We start from the raw sequence: 12,777 nt of genomic DNA, 5'->3' as shown, positions 1-12,777 counted from the left end.
TCCTTGTTACACTTCATGTGCTTGGTGATTGCTCATCTCTCTAATTTATCCAGTCTCTCTGCAGGGCCTCCCTGGCTTCAAGGGAGTCAACAGCTCCTCCCAGTTTAGTGAACTTAATACCCCTTCTCAGTGAACTTAATATCCCTTTCAGTCCTACATCCAGGTAATTTATGAAGATGTTGAGGAGCACAGGGCTGAAGATGGAGCCCTGCAGAACCCCACGAGTGACGGGTCAGTCTGATGTCACCCATTTACTGTAACCCTTGTGCCTGACTCATGAGCCAGCTGCTCACTCATCCCATGATGGGTTTGTCCAGCTGTGGACATCTTATCCAGAAGGATCCTGTGAGAGATGGTACCAAAAGCCTTACTGAAATCGAAAAAAGATTACACCCACTGCCTTCCCCCTATCAACTAAGTGGGTTACCTTGTCAAAAAAAGAAATTGCCTTTATGTTACTATGTAACATTTCTAACTTGAAAAGCCACATAATCAATTTAATACAAAACCACCAGATCTTTCATTATAACAAAATTATAGAAGATTTTTTTTTTCATAAGAAGACAAAATACTTTTCACCTTGGCTTATTGCCTTAACCTTCAGGCTGTGCACAATTCCACCACACACCTTGTCCACCATGGGCTAGTAATAAATGTAACTATCACTTGGGAGGCAGGCAAAGCCAGCCTAGTGCTCACCAGCACACTTAGGAATTGGTAGAGAAAAACACAAATTCTACCCCATATGTAAAGGCAAATCTAGATAAACCCTGCATTCTTCCTGTGCGATAATAAAATTACTTTGTAGCAAAATACCTGTAATATTACATGAAATTCTTCAAATCAAAGTCAATTCTTTGCATTAAATAAAAATGAAAACTTCAAAGAGTACAACTCGAGAAGCTAGGGAAAGCCAGAAGGAAGGTTAAGTGCCCTCCCCCGCACCACAGACATGCAGCTTTTAATGGTGTGACTCTCACATCAATCCCTTCCTCTTTACATGAATGGGCAATTATTTACCATTTCTTTTCATCTTTCTTATTCAGTATTTGGCCTCTGATGTTATTCAGCTTTTCCTGCTGCAAAGCCTACATTACACACAAAGTGCTGAATTTCCCTCAGGGAGCTCTCCCTGTCCAACCCAAGCACTTCCAGGGTATCCCAGTCTCCCCTTCAGTAGGAGGCCATTATTACCATTGCTTTATAATGTAGAAATGAAAGTCATAGATGCCTGAGGTATCCAACAATTTTGGCTGCTCAGATTGAGATAGCTGCTTATTACAGAGTCCCTAGCATTTTCAGCCCTTTGGACAGGCATGCCTACACGACCAGATTAAACCCTCAGGCTGAGGAACCCAGTTATCTGTGCTGTCACGTTGCCGGAACATCGCCTGCAAGGGCACAGTTAGGACCCTTCCAAGTCATTTGCAAGGATGGCTGGAGAGTCCACATGCTTCAAGGTCTGCTCCTAGCAAGTGGTTTGTTCCCAGCCATCTGCCTTGGAGTGCAGGTCAGTGTAACTGCACGCAGGGAGGTTGCCATGCTGAGCAGTGCCAGCCCCTTCCATGGACTCCATGTGCAAGACCTCTCCTCCAAAAGGATTCACATCCCAGCCACTCTTGCATGCTTTAGTCATAAACATCTCTCCCAATCTTTGTCATACAAATTTTGCCAAATAAGATGGAGAAGTTACAGTACATAAGCACGCTTCACTGCTGGAGCATGTCCTGCACTTAAAGCAGTGAGGAAAAAAGTATGTGGTACCCAAGAAGAGGTTGTATCATAAGGATCCCAGGAAAAGTGAACAATTTTGCTTTCTTCTGACTTTTAAGGGACAAACTTCTAACATTTTGGTCAGAAGATGTCTTTTTGTCAAAATCTGTCAAATTGTTTTCAAGAAAAGATTTGATTAATTAATTTCCTTGCTTTGAAAACAAATGGAAGAGTTTTTCACAATTTGCTGGAAGTGTTTTCAACATTTTAAAACAAAATCTGGTTCTAGATGTAGTGATATTTAATTATCTTTTTAAAAGTTCAAGAAAGCTCTGGATTAAAAAGAAATTATTAAACATTAAACAAATTATTAAATGGGTTATTCCATTCAAAGTATTTATTTTCAGGTCTGAAGAGTCTAAGATCAATGTGCTGGATTTCTTCACGTGCAAAAACGCTCACTGAAATCAAGAAAGATTTGGGGAGACAATTGTTGCACTTACTAGTTTAGCTGTTAAAACTGACTTAAGGCTTAAGAGCTTCAGGCTGTATTTAATGCATACATTTAATGTATGTAACACTTTCTGGGAAAAATAGCTTTAGGTTTTGCAGATGTAATGTCAGGAGAAAATCAGAGTGGACATTAGGAAAAAATTTCTTCACCTAGAGGATTGTTGGGCACTGGAACAGACTCTCCAGGGAAGGGGTCATGACATCAAGCCTTTCAGAGTTCAAGGAGCATCTGGTCAATGTTTTTAGTCATATGGTTTAGTTTTTAGTTTTAGGTAATCCTGTGAGGAGCAGGGAGTTGAACTCAAAGATCCTTATGATCCTTTCTAGCTGGAGAACTGGAGGTACTCTGTGATTTAAAAAAAACCTTAGAAAGCCTGTGCTCACCTCAGCATCTGATTCTTAAAGCCTACAAATGAGATCCAGCAAGTTAGCCAAGAAAAAAATAAAAGAAGTTGGTTGTGACAAACCAATGTATTTTTACTGAGCAAACACATTTTTGCTAGCTTATTTGTTTGTATGATTCTTCTTTCAGTGTCTGCTTTGCTGTAATCTCTCTGCTGCCACATCTTAGCTCTCAAATGTCTGCTCTTTGTTTCAAAATATAAGGATCTTTAGTTTCTTAATGGTGTGCTGTGGGATCTTTTACTAGAATTTTCCCTTAATTTCAGTTTTTAAAAAGATAGCTGAGGTGATAGCGAAAACTCTGCATAAAAGCATCCCACTTAAATGAGTTGTTAGTTATTTCCATTTCCCACCTCTAGAGAAGTCACATCTCATTTAGTTAAGGATTGGCAAGCTGAACGCAGGAAGTGTCAGGAAACATGTCAAAGAATTCCTGAGCATCCTTTGTATGTCTCAGATTCATATCTATATGCAAGAACACATGCGTGTGTGCACAGGAGAGAAGTATCTGAGCTTTGATTATCCAAATTGCTGGTGACAGCTCTTGGCACAAGTCCTCAGGGGCTTCAGTGGGTGACACCACTCATAGCACCATGGTCTGAGGGGGCAAAGATGAACCTTAGCCTGTCTCCCCTGTGACACAGCTTCTCTGTGAACAATGCCTGGCTCTTGCCATACTACAGTCATGGGCAGAGCTGTTACTGGAGAGCTGAGTCTTTCCATGAACTAAGACCAAATCCCACCTCTTGCTTTGACTGCTCTGTTAACAGCTATAGAAGGGCTGGTCTATGAAAAGTAAGATCTTGCTTTAAGAGGAGATCCTGCAAAATCAGCTCTTGGGCCTATGGCTAACTGGTCTGAAATGATGATTATTTCTACTTCATAAAAGACCTCATTGGTTATTTATTTCTGGTATGGGAAAATTTAAACTTTGGCTGCACAAAGTCTTGGAGATCTGCAGGAAAAACTCAAAAAAGATTAGGCCTTTTATAGACGAACTTTTCAGATTGACTAAATCAGTCTGTCTGCTAACTCGCTGTTCTCACCATCTTGAGCACAGAGGTGTCTTTTAGATGGATGAGCTGAACTTCACCAAGGAGCAGCAGACTCTGAGACTCTATATATTCCCTAGGAGCCTTGGATAAGAAAACCCAGACAGAAATAGGTAAGGTGACAAAAGACAGAAAAAGAGGGAAAGTATAACTGATAAAATGTTTTTAAAGTCTTGCAGTCACACAGGCCTGGCAGTTTTGGCTTATCTGAGTTTTCTAACTACCCCAACAGCACTTGTAATCACTAACTGAAGCTCTTATGCAAGGTAAAGCCATGTGGGTGGGCTCTAGACACACGACAGGTGATGCAGACTGCTTTACAAAAAGCTAAATGCTCTTGAGAGCATTCAGAGTAATTTTACCTCAAGTCTCATGGAATTTAGGGCTCAAGTGGTCTTTTTGAGTAGCACCTCTTCACAAGTCTGTATCTGAGCACTGGGATTGTAGCATCCCCTCAGCCTGCACTGGGGTCTCAAGACAGCACTGAACATGGCTTTGTAGCCTACCCAGTGCTGAATCAAGATCCCCCCAAACTTTATTTCAGATCAGCTCCGATTCTCTCTTTCCTTAACCACAGCTCTGCTGTTGGTGCTTGTGACAAGTGTGGCTATATGATCCTTACAAACAATCCTGGTGCATTCCTGCTCAGTTTACAAAAACCTTTCCATTTCCATTGCAGGTTGAAACATCTCTCATTTAGGATGTTGTTGTTGGTCATGTCCGCGCTTTACTGTTCATGTTTACAATTGGTTGCTAAGGGCTGTTACTGCTTTTGCAAAAGATACTGTCTTTCACTGCTTATTTAGCCTTCCCTGGAAACTTCTGAGGAGATGAGCTGTCACAGAGAAGTACAAGGCCGAATGGCAGATCATTTTCTTTAATGTCAAACAACCTGATATTACAGAAATGTGATTATGTAAGGTCCTCATGTCAGGTCTAAATCAGACTACATATTTATATCCCAACTAGCACTCTGGATCCAAAGGTTTGATTGGTGCTTCCATACAATTCTTTGAGAGTCTACAGATGTTACATGTTCAGGATACACTAATAATAGCAAATACATTAATATTAATAAATTAGAGCTTTGAGTTGCAATTTATCCATCCACTACCTGATTTTCTCTTCTAATTGCATTGCAGTGCATTAAGATGATGGAGGAGACTGTCAACACATCATTTGTTCTTTCAGGAGGCACTAATGTAACCAGTTGTCCTAAAGCAATTCGTTTTAGGGTTATTCTAAATATGTTAGCTTCTCTAACCCTTCAATCTTCCACTGCTCCCTGCCAATAACAGTGCTGCCAAGTAGCTGAAAGCAGTGAAGAACTTCACAGATGTCTTTTTGTTCTGCTGAAGAAAAGCCTGCACAGTGTAGTAATAAATGATGATTCTAGGTTTCTAGGCAGGGAAATATTACACAACATATAATATAACCCTATATACATAAAGAATGATGTCTGAAGCAAAGAGGCACATCATACAGGAGAGTCAAATTTTATCCCTCTTTGAATGAAATTGCACCCAAAATTTTGGATGTTGCATTTTGGTCAGAATCCTGGTATACTGTTGGATTTCTAATAAAGAAAAAACATGCAATGCCACCATCCCAAATCTACAGTTAAGAAAAGCAGAGTTGTATTCCTAAGTGACTTTGGAAATTAAAACATTCAGTTGCTGCTTCTGTCAAAATTTCATTTTCAGCCATTTCTAACAGGACTGTTCCCTAATTCAATCAAGGGGAAAGATAGGCCTAAACCTACCTGGACCACAGACAGGAAGAGACTTGGCCAAGGAATACAGTCTGAATGGAGCAGACTTACTCAAGAGACATTTGTCTCAGCCAATTAGGAGCCTATCTCAAACTCCTATTGTGGTCCTTTACAGAAGCCCTGAAAGCATAACAAAGGAATGAATCAGGCCTTGATTTCTGGGAGACTCAATTTTTGACAAGTGCCTTTGTTGTTTGTTTTTCCATAGCTGGAAATGTCCCCGAGGTCACAGCATCAGCAAGTCTTTACAGAAGGCTTTTATCATTAAAAATTAAGACAAAATTCCATCTAATCTTGATCTGAAGAATCCAACCCTTCAACTATAGGATGCCTTGGAAAAACATCCCAAACTACTACTACAAACTGCTGTGCAGAGCCATGGGGAACCCAACATCTTATTTTGCCTATCTGAGGAAAGCAGTCACCCAGAAAACAGAAAACTTTGCTTCCTGACCTTATCTATGACCTTATCAGTTTTGGTTCCACATACTGCACAAAGATACAGTTGGTCTGGGGGTCAGTAAGGAGAAGCTGTTCTTAGGAACTCCAGTTTAACACTGTAGAGAAGAAGCTACACTGACTTTTAGTCCTACCTGATACCAAGAGTATTGATATTTTTTGACCCTCAAATTGACCTGACAATAGAAAAAAAGTGAAGACTCACTATCATGCACAACCCTATGCTACTGTTACTATAATTCTGAAATCAAGACAGGCTAAAAGGAACACTTTTATAAAAATGCCACTATAAATTAATTTATTTACTTCTATCAAACCAAAATGTATTTTTAAAAGCCACAGCATCCTCTTAAAAAATGTGCTTCATCAGAGCCATTAGTTCAGGGTTTCTAATATTAAACACCCAAGTCCCAAGTTCAAAGAAGGGTGTGGGAACCTCTAAGGAAGGATCAACATGATACCTCACAGTCAGGAAGAAGATGCTCTTAACTTCCAACCAGACCCAATGCATAAGCAGGATCAAAAGAGACACAACCCACCCACATGATATTCTAAGCCTGGAAACCTCCTCTTACAAGGGGTATGTAAAATAGTCCTTCAAAAGAATTGAACAACGTCTACTCTTTTCAAATACACCTTGAGGTGGTGGCCTTGGCTCCACCTTGATGTCATTGCTTAGTCATTAAACATTCACTGAAAGGCCCACACTCATCCCTGTGACTCAAACCTGTGGTTTACATCTTCCAGGCTCCTGCTGCTATCAGTAATCCCCAGGACAGCTGCAGTGATGGAGACCATCCCCATTCCTACCGAACAGGAATGAGGCAGCCTGTGCTTGAAAGACAACAGACACGAATGAGTCTATAACTGAAGGGTGTGACCAGTCCTTTGGTGGGTGGTAATCTTGGACTACAAGAAGTGAAATGTTTATTTGCATCATATTAATCTATGAAAGGCCTAAAAGCTCAATTTTTCTCCATCAGTACCCAAACCACAAGATTACTGAGGAAAAGTGAGATATTTTTGCTTCTACCTGGGTTATCTATTAACATGTTGCAGCAGCTAAACATTCTCATCTCTTCTTCAGTTCAAAAGGAGCAGAAGATACTGCAGAAGCACTGCTAATGGCACTTTAATGACATGCCTAAATAGGGACCAAAGTGACTATCAGTAGCCAGGCTAGTCCTGACAATAAATTCAAGTATAAAACTTACCCCGTTAAGAGGTTTGCTCTGTGTCAGCAATAACAAGAATGAAGAAAGCATAAGAGGAAATATTCCAGAAGGCAAGACCTTCTAGACAGCACTCCTGTCAAGGTAGAGCGACTCTGTGCTGTTAATCTCAGCAACCACTGGAAAAGCACGTTCAATACTGTCATTCACAGTTGTGTGATTTCAAGGCTAATTAAGCCTATTCACTGTTTTGAGTCTGCTTAAATACATTAGGGGGATTCTTCTAGCTTCTGCAGCTTGCCAGCACTTTCTGCTCAAACTGTCTCAGAATGTCTCTGGTATATGCAAATTTACACTGAATGAATGGCTATGAATTATAGCAGGATTATTCTGCCATTTGAGATGAGATGAAGTCAACACCCTTGCAGGTAACCAAATCTTCATACCTTAAGAGGGCAAATGACACAACTGAAAACTCTGTAAAAAGAAACATTACGGCTTCATTTTGAGTTCTTGCATTTGACTGTAATTTTTTTATCCCTATATATTGAAAATACAGCTAATTTTCTAAAAGTTAACTATTGATGAGATACTGTGAAATATTACTTTATGAACTGCCTTACTAATGCTCTGAGGCAAATTTATTCTGTATTTGGACTGTACTGCCATAACTGATTTCTATTTCTTAACTTGTTAGGCAATCAGGGGGAGAAGCTCATCTCCAGTGTCATCAAAGAAGATTAGGTTTGAGAGCTTTGTTCAGTTAATTATCAGCACAGCTTTGCATTCATTTCCTCATAGTGTGGTTTTACCTGAAGGGCTGACATTTATTTCCTAACAAGCTAGTACCTGGATACGATGGCAGCAAGAACACCTCACAATAGCAAAGTCTGATTTCCTAGTAAGAAGCACTTTCCTAGGGGTAACAAAAACCTAGGGGCTTATGCATCACGTGCCAGTGCTAGTGGTAAGAGAGCTGCTCAGCCCCTCTGCCTTGGCTCAGGCTGTAAATGCCCTCACACAATATTACAGTGCACTGTGCTCCCCTGCCCTGGTGCTGAGAGGGGCAAATTGGTCAATTGCCATTGTTCCTTGTAAAGAGTTCAGCTGCTCTGTATCGCAGCCTGCTCCTAAATGCTCAGAGCTGCATTATGCCAGCATTACATATATTATTTATTAGCTAATAGATTGTTGTTCTGACTCTCTTGCTGGTGCCAGCAGTGATGCTACTGACTACTCTTTATTCCAGAGAAGGAATAGGGATGTACAGATTCCAGACACCTAAGTCACAGCTGATCTATCATTATGGCTAAATATAGATTTCCTGCATTAGAAACAAATAAATTTAAAACCTCACTGATTTTAGTGGCCTGAGACTTTTCTCTTATTGTTTCCCTACTGTTCATACCATAATCCAGGAAGAAGTGCGTTCAAAATAATATTCCTTGTTTTCTGATTATGCAGTTAACATCATCATACTTTCATGCTGGTGAAAAAAATGTAGTTTAAGACACTCATCCTTTAAGAAATTCATCATTAAGAAACTCCATCCCTCCAGACTTCGAAGAAGGAATGCACTGCACAGCAAACAAGTGAAAACTTAGAAAGATGCCAATGTGTGACTTGTGCTGAAATTTCTGCACATTCTGTAGCAAGCACTGGGACGGACAAAAGGCAAAATAGCCTTTGCTGTCCTTCCAGATTTTTATGAAGAATACAGGCAGGTTTAAGCCTAACAGATTTTAAATATCTTGACTGATGCATACTCTCCTAAGGCTTTTATGGTTTGTAGTGGTCTGGGAAGCTATACTGGGACTGACTTTGTACAGTAACCAAGATAAGAAACTTCCAAATTCTGTTCAATAAACACTTGATTTGTTAAGCTTCTCTGTTAATTTTTTAAAAAAACTTTAGCCATATATATGCATTCTACTTGGACTTTATTTGAGCGCGACTGAGCAATGTATGTATTATAGCATGCAATATGATACCTCTAATTGCATAATAGTGAAGAAAAAATTCAAAATAATGAAATTCTTTCCATATCTTTTCCATATAGACAGAGAAGTATAGATTTAAAAACATATAAACCTATGGGATTGCACAAAAATCTACATTTGCAATAGGATTACATCTACTCTGTAATGTCCTAAGCAATTTCTTTGCACATTATCCCATGGAATACTGTTGCACATCTTAAAAAATCTATGCAATTTAATATTGGAAAATTTATTTTGGTTTGAAGTTAATATTCTTGTTACAAAGTAAACACACATTTCTCCCTACTAAAATATGAGTTAAAACACAATTCCAAAGATTTATTATGAAATCCAAGAAATCAAATACCCAGTTCCACTATTCCAGCAATCACTACAACAAAAAGATGCCAACTACAGATGGGAAATCAAAAATATTTTCTTTTGGAGTGCTCATATCGTATTACTAGAAACAGAAAAACACAACAAAGTAAACTACAGCCTGGTTTTTTATCATGCATCCATTATAATATTTATTTTATATTATTGTTTAATATCAATGTTTATTTTATATTTATTTTATATTTATTTTATATTTATGTTTATAATGTTCAGACACCTCTTAGGTAAAAAAACCTTATTCCTAAGCATGATAAAAACTTACTGTTGCAGTATTAGACAAACATGTATAGTTCTTTTAGAGCTAATCATTGCTTAACTCCAAGAGCTGTGAGCATTGCTGGGTCAAACGACATTATGCAATAAAATGATGAATTAATAGAATTGACCACTGAAAACATCCAAAAATTCATTCTAGGCTGTATGTATGTCTACTGTGATGAAGCTAAAGTGGTGTACAGCTTTAAGTGCTTCCCTTTCTGGCTCCCATCTCTTGCTGTGGGGAGAAGCAGGTCTGTACTCTGGTAGAGCAGACACCTTCAGGAGGGTCTGCAGTGGAATCCCACTGCACTGACATACTTCCAGTCACTGCCCCCTTCACCAGATAGCTCAGCTTGCATTCCTCCTCTGAGCTGAGACCAGACAGACCTTCCCCAATGTGCTGTTTATATCATGACAGACGGAGTAAAACACTGACTGAAATATCCTTCAGCAGGTAGCTTTAAATACAGGAGCATCATGGAATATACTTTACCTGCACATGTGGTTACATGAAGCTCCAGGAAGTCACATAAGATCAGGATTTTTTTTCTAAAAGTGACAGCAGCAAACTGTTTGGCAAAATCCCAACTGTTGGCAAGAAAGCTATTGCAAATCTTGACCTCTCGCCTTGCTTTGAATGGCAAGCCAGAATTTGCCAATTAACTTTCACTTAGAAGAAAAAAAAGGCTGAGTATGAATAAATATATGTGATGTGGCATCGTTAAGGCAATGGGACACTTCAAAATGCTGAAGCAAATGGAGATGTTCAGGCTGAAGCGTGCTGCTCTGAACAGCACCTCTCCCTCATCTCGAGCTGAAGATGTTTTACTGTCTGCACACATCTGAGCGAGGGCAACCTGCTGAGCTCCAGCAACAGCATCCAGCCGAGAAAAGAGGGAGAGAAATTCAAATGCTGTGGTTAGAGCGGCCTGCAGAAGCACTCATTGGAAAAAAAAATAACAACAAGCCAGCTGCAAGTTCCACTAATGCTGAACGAAGTGAGAGTTTATCAGTTGTATCAGATTTATCAGTTGTTTGAACAGAATAGACAGAGGTGCTAAGAACCAGAAACAAACTATTTTTTTCTGTACTGCATCTTATCTCTCTGGGAAAGACTCCAGAGTTTTGCTAGCACATCTTGGTGATCAGAGAACAAACAAATCCCATAAGTGGCATGTACTCACTGACCCTGCTCCCCCGAAAGTTTCTACTAAAGATCCCTGGAGGATCATGTCCCAGGCTTGGTGGAATGTTCAGTTTTGCAGACCTTGCCCAGCCTCTAAGGCTTGGTGCTAGCTCTGCTCTAAGCTGGACAGACTCGCCAGCTGAGCAAACCTGAGCTCTAGCTGTTTTTAATGCAAAATGTTACCAGACAGGCTTTTCCCCCTCCCAAGCCTGCCCAGTCTCCCTGCTGTTCTTCCTCTTCTAAACCAATCCTGGCACCTACTCAGAGCTCCAGGACAGGGTCACTGAAATCCTTCACTAAGGTGTGCTTTTAATAGCAAGGTCTTGATGACTATGTATTTGCTAAGGAACGTTGTCTCCACCTGATGCTATGGACACTTCCTTTCTTACACAAACATTGAAAAAGTGACAATTTTGGCAATGTTGCTAGAGTCAGTCTTTTCTGCATTGAATTAAAATGTCCAAGAAACTGCATATATATTGCCTATTGTATCTTAATCATTATGTAACTTGAATTGAATGAAGTCCAAACCCTACTATAAATATGGACAGTACATACATAGGGTATAAACAAAGGTCTACCTTCACCCAGGCAGTGAAATTCTGATAGAAGAAACACACTGAATGGTTTGTAGAAGCCATGTAGCGAATGAACATGCCTATTCATAAAGACATTTAGATTTTTAAATCCAGGGGCCAGCATGCTCCCTACCTACAGAAAGCATATATGACAGTATATTTCAGACTACCACTACGTGTATTCTATGCTACGTGTATTTCCTTCTATAGAGGGGATTTTTCAGTCCCCGGGTGGATGGGATAATTCCAACGACAGCTACCGAGAAGGCTGAGGTTTTGTATCATCAGGTTTCCACAAGCACTATCAGAGCATCGGAAACAAATGACGAGCCTTTATCGCTAGAGCTCACCCACGGCAGGAGGCAGAATACTACGAAATGTCATTCCCTCCCTCCCTTTAGCAGCTCTGAAGGAACAAAAATACAAGCCACGGTTTCCAAAGCGCTCCAGGGTGAGGGTTCTGTTATCCAGCCTCAGACGGATCCAGGCAGCCGGGGAGAACACCCCGGCTCCGTCCCGCCCCGCCGATCGTGCCCCCTCCCCGGGGGCGCTCCCGGCGCCCGGGGCTCCCCGGGGCTCCCCGCGGGAGCGCCGCGCTCCCGGCCCGCCCGGGCGCTCCCGGCCAGCGGGCAGCCCTCGCCTTCCCTGGCAGTCCCACCAGGGCGGCAGCTGGCCATGACTCGGGCTCTCAAATAAATACAAATAAAAGCAAAAGGCAGCCCTCGGCGGAAGAGGGAAGCCCTCCCGCTTACCTTGCTCCGCGGGCGCCCGGGGCGCCGCCGGGGGCTGCAGGAGGGATTCCCCAGCGCTGGCAGGGGCTGCTCGGGCTTCCCCGGGCACCGCGCGGCCGCCTCAGCCACGGCGAGGGATTTGTTTTGGTCGCTCCTTCCCGGGGAGGGTTTTCCTCTACATTCTCGGCTCCACATCACCGCCTCTCCCGGCACGGAGAGGGCTGGGGGTGGAAAAACCACGGCAAAGGCATCTCCCTCCTACCCCCGGAGATGAAAACCCGCCGGAGCAGCCGCGCGGCGAGCGGCTGGGGTGTCGGGCGGAGGATAGGGGGGGCCGAGGGGGGATAAGAGTGGAGCCCTCGCTGCCCTCGCCCCGCTGTAATCCCCGGCTGCATGCGAGCCGCCGGCTGCCGGCGCGGCCGCCCGTGTCTGCGGCTGTGCGCGGCGGCGGCGGCGGCGGCAGCGCGGGGCGGGGGGGCACGGCCGCTCCCGGCCGGGGCACGCGGGGCGCCCCCCGCCCCCCGCCCGCCGCGCTCCCGAGCGCCGCGCGCGCCCCCGCGCCCG

General features: G+C 42.3%; 1 protein-coding gene across 1 annotated transcript in view; it reads right to left on the bottom strand.

Annotated features, from left to right (window-relative positions):
- KCNB2 (potassium voltage-gated channel subfamily B member 2) overlaps window positions 1–12,444 on the bottom strand; it is a 184,017-nt gene extending 171,573 nt beyond the window's left edge. The window contains exon 1 of the mRNA XM_036379008.1: window positions 12,235–12,444. The gene's annotated coding sequence lies outside the window, so the exon portion shown is untranslated. The remainder of the gene's footprint in view (window positions 1–12,234) is intronic.
- Window positions 12,445–12,777: the final 333 nt, after the last annotated feature.

The sequence above is a fragment of the Molothrus ater genome, chromosome 1 (assembly GCF_012460135.2).
Source record: "Molothrus ater isolate BHLD 08-10-18 breed brown headed cowbird chromosome 1, BPBGC_Mater_1.1, whole genome shotgun sequence".
Classification (NCBI taxonomy): Eukaryota; Metazoa; Chordata; class Aves; order Passeriformes; family Icteridae; genus Molothrus; species Molothrus ater.
Note: the sequence above shows the minus strand (reverse complement) of the source record. Positions and strands in the feature narration are given on the sequence as shown.